Source organism: Mustela erminea, chromosome 4 (genome assembly GCF_009829155.1).
Source record: "Mustela erminea isolate mMusErm1 chromosome 4, mMusErm1.Pri, whole genome shotgun sequence".
NCBI lineage: Eukaryota > Metazoa > Chordata > Mammalia > Carnivora > Mustelidae > Mustela > Mustela erminea.
The window spans coordinates 124,103,738-124,110,390 of record NC_045617.1 but is presented as its reverse complement, the minus strand read 5'-3'; the positions used below and the strand labels follow the sequence as shown (position 1 = coordinate 124,110,390).

At 35.3% G+C, this 6,653-nt stretch overlaps 1 long non-coding RNA gene across 1 annotated transcript; it reads right to left on the bottom strand.

Moving 5' to 3' along the window:
- Window positions 1–4,595: 4,595 nt before the first annotated feature.
- LOC116589045 lies at window positions 4,596–6,133 on the bottom strand. Its single transcript, XR_004285150.1, has 2 exons — window positions 5,661–6,133; window positions 4,596–5,565 (listed from the first exon to the last, which is right to left on the bottom strand). It is a non-coding gene; the product is annotated as an uncharacterized LOC116589045 (long non-coding RNA).
- Window positions 6,134–6,653: the final 520 nt, after the last annotated feature.

Below are 6,653 nucleotides of genomic sequence, written 5' to 3'. Positions count from 1 at the left end.
AATCCTGTCAGGTGAAATTTTTATTTCAGATTGTGTTTTCCACTTTTTAATTTCTTTTTTATTCTTATAGCTTCTATTCCTTTGCTGAGATTTGTCTTTTTATTCATCATCAATGTATTTCCATATCCATGAAGATAATTATAGTAGCTTGTTTAAAATCTGTTCTGATGCCAACATCTTGATCCATCTCTACTTTTGTCTTTGCTGATTGTTTTTTTCTTTGAGTGTGGCATTTTTCCATTTCATTGGAATTTGTGTAATTTGGATTTGTGTTCTGGGTATGAATTATACATTGTAGAGATTCTGGATTAGGTTATATACTTTCAAAGAATGTTGTTGTTGTTGTTTTTGAGTGTGCAGTTTGACAGAACTCAAACTACATTTTTTTTCCATGTGATGCATGGCAAGTTTGCCAAATATTTAGGCATAATGTGATGTTTCTACCTTATCTCTATTTTTAGAAACTCTGCCCTCACTCTACTCTGCACCCTCTTAATTTTTCAGCTGTGTAGTTGTCCCAGACTCTGCTCTTCTTGGTTCATCAGTCTATTAAAAAAGTTTTATCACACCCATATTGTAGTTGCACAACATTGCACTAATGTTGGTGCTGTCTGTCCTCAGGCTCTGAGTGGTGAAACTAGGAAGCTTACCTAGGATTTTTCTCTTCTAGCAAGTGTTGACTTACCTGTGACATATGTCTGCTTTGCTCAGTCTTCAGTGACCTTAGATAATTGCTTTTCTTTACACATTACACTGTAGTTTATGGAATCATATAACATCTGGTGTTTGTACCTGGCTTCTTTTACTTAGCATAATGCTTTAAAATTAATTTGCAATGTTGTATATATAAGAGATTATTCCCTTATGTTCATACTCTTTTACTATTGAGTAGTATTTTGTTGTGTGAATATGCCACAATGTGTTAATCCATTAACTATTTAATGAACACTTGGGTTGTTTTTAGTTTGGGCTATTCTGAATAAAGTTCTTTAAAAATTCAAATAGAAGATGTTGGGTGGAAATATAGTTTTATTTTTTATTTTTTTTGGAAATACTTGGTCATGTGTAGGTGTTACATGTAACTTAAAGTATAAATTTTTTTTCAAAAGCAATGACATTATTTTATATTCCCATCAATAATGTTTGAGATTTCCTGTAGATCCACATTTTCACTTGGTATTATCAGTCTTTAAAACAGTAATCATTCTAGGGATGCCTGGGTGGCTATATCCTCAGAACCTATTCATCTTTTACCTGCAAGTTTGTACCCTTTGACCAACATCTCTCCATATTCCTCAGCACCTAACTCTTTGCAACCACCATTCTACTCTCTAAGTAGAAAGCCTTTTTCAGATCCCAAATATAAGAGAGAACACATGATATTTTTCTTTTCTGACTAATTTCACTTGGCATGATGCCCTCAGTTTGCACCTGTGTTGCTACAAAAGGAAGGACAGGAAAATACTAGGGACTGACACTGACAGAGTCACCACGATCTGGAGCAATGCTGATCAATGTTTCTGGGGGAAGACAATATAGCACTGCCTCTTGAAGTTTTCTGGCATCAAAGCAACACATGTTGCTTCTGCTCTTATTTTATTGGCCAAAACAAATCACATGGCCCGACCTATCTTCAAAGCACATTCTTACCATGAATCTGGAAGGTTATTGGTTATTAGTCTTCATGTCAACCATCACTCATTAAAAATAACATTAGATAAGGATTCTAATTCAAAATGTGTAGCCTGCATAATCATTTTAGTCTTGTGGTTTTAAAGTCAAAGGTCAAAAGATTATGCATAATATTGGAATATTTAAGAGAACTTGATGTCCATCATGTCTATAAGTTTAATTTATTATGTATAGAAGAGTTAAATATATGAAAGATTTTAAATATGTCTGTAAATTGGACAATTAATTATCCAAATAGATATAGATGCAATTAAAAATATTTAAAGAAATCTAAACTAACATTTAAAAAATTTAAAAAGATTTTATATATTTATTTGAGAGGGAAAGAGACAGTGTGTGTGCGTGCATGTTTCTGAGAGCAAGGGGGAGGGGCAGAGGCAAAGGGAGAGGTACAGGCAGACATGCTGGGTGAAGTGCCCACCTTGGGGCTTTCTCACAGCCCTGAGATCACCACCTGAGCCAAAACCAGAGTCAGATGCTTAACTGACTGAGCCACTCAGGTGCCCTAAGCTAACTTTTTAATGTGTTTATAAGGTAATCTCAGTCTCCTTAGAAGTGATTGTTAATATTTTCTGAGTTATAAATGGAGTAATAAATTTTGCCTGTTGAACTTAAAAATATAAGAATGAATTAGGTTTATGAATTTATTACTCAAATAAATAAATATTAATTTTTAAAACCAAAGTAAACTTGAACAAATGCTATCCTTTTTGGGTATCAAATTCTCACATTTAATACTAGTCAATGCTATTATAATCTCAAGGTCTCCTTTATTTTCCTTTCTGAGCACAAAAGCCTGTGAAATGAATACTATTAGAGATTTAGTATGAAGGACATACTAAAAATATATGTTATAACAGAGGAAGACCTGAAGATGCAGTTGGCTAAGTTTCTAACAGAATGATTATCTTTTCTTTTTAGCTTACATTAAAAAAGAGACAAAATTTTAGAAGGAAAAAATACCATGTTTTCGAGACTCTTTAACATTTCTTTTTTACAAGAATAACCAGTACAGGTTAAGTTGACGGGATTTAGTGTAAGTAAAGTACTTACTGGAATTGGATGAGGGTACAAAGAGAAGAAAAATATTATATTTGATGAAACCCACTGTGCACACTTCCTTTAAGTATGGGCCTATGCAGTGATTTACCTCTGATGAGTAAGAGCAAGTAAGATACTCAAAAACATATGAGACAATTTATGTAATATGTGTATATTTATAAATATACTTATTTATAAGTATAAAGTATAAAGTATATATATAAATATACTTATTTATAAATAAATATAAATATATTTATTTATGGCTTCATCTGTACCACAAGAGAAATTGTAATGACTCTGCAAAGACCACAAATCTTTTGCATATAAGTCAAAGTGTCTATTCCATATGGCTTAGGAATATATGTAAAGCTTCCATATGGGAAAAAGATTTTCTGATACCCAAATAAAGAATCAGGCATCAAAGAACCTACTGAAAAGTTTGGCAAATATTGACAATTGTCACAAAACTTTGAATTCCAATTTGAAAGTCTACATATTCTATTTTGCAATATTCTCTATCATTTTATATTAGAGCTGTTCAGAACTTTCTTCCAAAGCCATGGGATTTAATATATGATTACACCATATAAACAAAGCATACATGTATATGCACGTATATATTAGCATTCATTTCCGTTTGCTTCCAGTTTACATATCCTACTAGATACCCCAGTGACTGGTTATTGCTCTCACAGTGAAACTAAAGATATGCCAACTCTCTTGAAGCAAAGTCCAAAACTTTAGAATAATGCTTATATATTTGATTTATATAGTTTATTTCTCCCAGAGTGTTCATTTTAAATTAACTCCACATTGAAATAAGTGATCATGCTAATAGCTGACAGGGCTAGGTTAGGCTGACTTTGTCTTCATGTCATTGACAGTAACAAGAAAAAAAAAGAAAGTCATAGATCCCTTTTTTAAAATACATTGTTTTTTCTTTAAAAGTATTGAAGTTTTTTTCAATTTTTCTGTTTTTTTTTTAATTTTTATTTTCAGCATAACAGTATTCCTTGTTTTTACACCTCACCCAGTGCTCCATGCAATATGTGCCCTCTCTAATACCCACCACCTGATTCCGCCAACCTCCCACCCCTCACCCCTACAAATCCCTCAGATTGATTTTCAGAGTCCTTAGTCTCTCATGTTTCACGTCCCCTTCCAATGAATTTAATTTACATTTTTAATTTTAAATTTTAATTTGTTTTTTAAATTTTAAATTTAAATATATTTAATTTAAATTAATTTAAATTTAATTTCATTTTTTTCTTTTAAATGCTGATAAATGCTGTCAGCCCCCAAAACTGTGGTCACATAAAGCACATGCAAAATGAGAAAATGGAATGCAGACTCACAAAAAAGAACCATTTCGCTTTTCTAGGTCCTTGTTTTTAAAGAGTAGAAAATTTACTTTCCCAAAAAGGAACAAATTCGGAAGGAAAGAGTAGGACGAAAGTCACCTTCATCAGCCTATAAACATATACTCAAACCAAAAACACTGTAAACTGCAAAAAGATGCCAACTGTTTTTAAAAATAAATGGCAGACGACTTTAGGTAAGAATAACTTTCATGGAAATTGAGGAGGTAGAGGTGTTCAAATTGTTCAGGAGGCACCAAAAGCATGCGAATCATATTCTATTGAAAGGAAGGAAGACTGAGATTCTGAACAAGAATGTTTTATTAGGCAAAAAAAAAATCAAAAAGTATATGTATATATAAATATAAATGTAAATATATATATATATATATATAGAGAGAGAGAGAGATACACACACACACGTGTGTGTGTGTTTGTGTGTGTATGCATATATACTATCCCAGTCCTAAACCCCAGCACCTGGGTTTGTGACCTTATTTGAAAATAGGGTCCCTGGAGATGTAACTAGCGTGGATGAGATCATATTTGAATAGCCTGGGCCCCTAATTCAGGAGGACTTGTGTCCTTCTAAGGGAGACTGTGGATAGACAGATATGCACTGACGGAGAGGGCCATGTGAAGAAGTCCAAAGTCCAAATGCATCAATCTGGGAAAGTGGCCTGGAAGAGATCCTCCCATAATACCTCCAAAAGGAGCATGGTCTATGAGCACTGTAGCCTCTAGAACTGTGATACTGTCTACTTCTGTTGTTTCATCCTCTAGGCTTGTGGTATCTTGTAATAGCACCCCTAGAAAGCTAATACAACCCTGTTAGAGGAAAAGTAACCAATCAGAAGCCCATGAGGAATTGGAAAAGAGAAAAAAAATCTATCTATATATATAGATATGTCTATATCTATATCTACATAAATTACTCTTTAAAACATTGAAAACGAACGACATTTGAAAACCATGTGAAAAGGAAAGCAAGCAAGCAAACAAACAAACAAAAACTGAGCCCCAGGATTCACTCGAATTTTCACCTGGAATAGTTCTGGATGGTGCGCGTAGGGAGGAGATTCCAAGGAAAAGATGGAAGTCTCCCTGCTGTGAGGAAAGAGAGATTGGGATTCAGGAAGGCTGGAGTGATGAAAAGGTGATGGGTTCAAGAGAGAAGTAAGTCAAGTAGAAATCAAACTCTTGGAAATACACACTGGAGTCCTCTTGAGTCCTTGGTCCATAGGTAGCAGTGTGTGTCTTAGAAAATGCTCCAGGTTCTGACAAAGAGTCAAGGCAATGGAACCAGATGGTTGCCAAGACTCCTACAAGGCTAGAGGTCATTGGAGTTCCAACCAGCCAGAGGGAAGTGTTCTTCTGGCTAAGTCACAATATTCAGTAGAGACTCGGTAAGGAGCATGAGTTAGGAGTGGGATGAAATGATCCCTCCGAGAAAGCTGACTCTAGAGCTTCCCTAAAGAAGGGGAGAATGACGTAAGCAAAACCTCTGCGTCCTGCCAGGAGGTCGCAACGTGTAAAGAAGAGATAGATGGATATGATGTAACTCACTTGATCTATATTGGGACGAGGTCTGCACCACTATCGTGGCCCGGTCACGGTCCGCTGAAGTTGTCACGGAGAAGGAGACGTCGCCTCACAATCTAGACAGAGAGGTCACCGCAGAAGTTGAGACTGAGAACCAGCGAGTGGTCGGCAACAAAACTGTCGGGGCGTCGGTAACACCGGCGATGATGTCCTCCCGACAGTGAACTCGCTTCACCTCAGTCCAACCCAATGCCTCTTTATATATTGTGCTAAGTCTCCTTCATAAACACATTACATCACTTATTTTTCTTATGCTTACACACCAAAAACATACACATGTCGTAAACATGTTTTGGTTTATGATATTTTGCACAAGTTAAAATATTTACAACTTGTTACTCCGCGCTAATCTTATCACTACACGCGTATGGTCTAGGCTTATTTGCTATGTGGTATTTGCTACGAGGTTAGTTTGTTATCACTACACGCATATGGTCTAGGCTTACTTGCTATGTGGTTAGTTTGCAATTTGTTCCTGTTTTTCATTTAGTAGGGGTTTGTACTTACTATATATTATTTATTTATTCATTTATTTATTACACTTTATTTATTAAAGGTTCGTACTCACTACAGAGAACAATTGCAAAAAGGGTCAGTATTACCTACTAATCTCTGACTGCCCCTCTGACAGCCAATCAAAGAAGGCTGAGATTAGCCTCCAAAGGACTCAGGTCATCGAAAGGAAGGCAGTTCTAAAGGGAAAGGGAAGAAGGAATAGACAGGAAAAAAGAAAATACGCCTAGCGAGGTAGTAGACTTCAAATTCAACATTTCAACAAAGACCTTCAGAGTGAACGACTGAAATTCTATTGAAAGAAAAGACCTCAATAGGTCAGTGAAAAATAAACTCTACTTAGAAGGATGCAGAGGCTAATATAGATTTTGTGGAAAGAAAAAGGATGAAAAGGACTAGACCTTACCCAAACGAATCCTCAAAGGCTGCTTTTCCTAGGTCTTG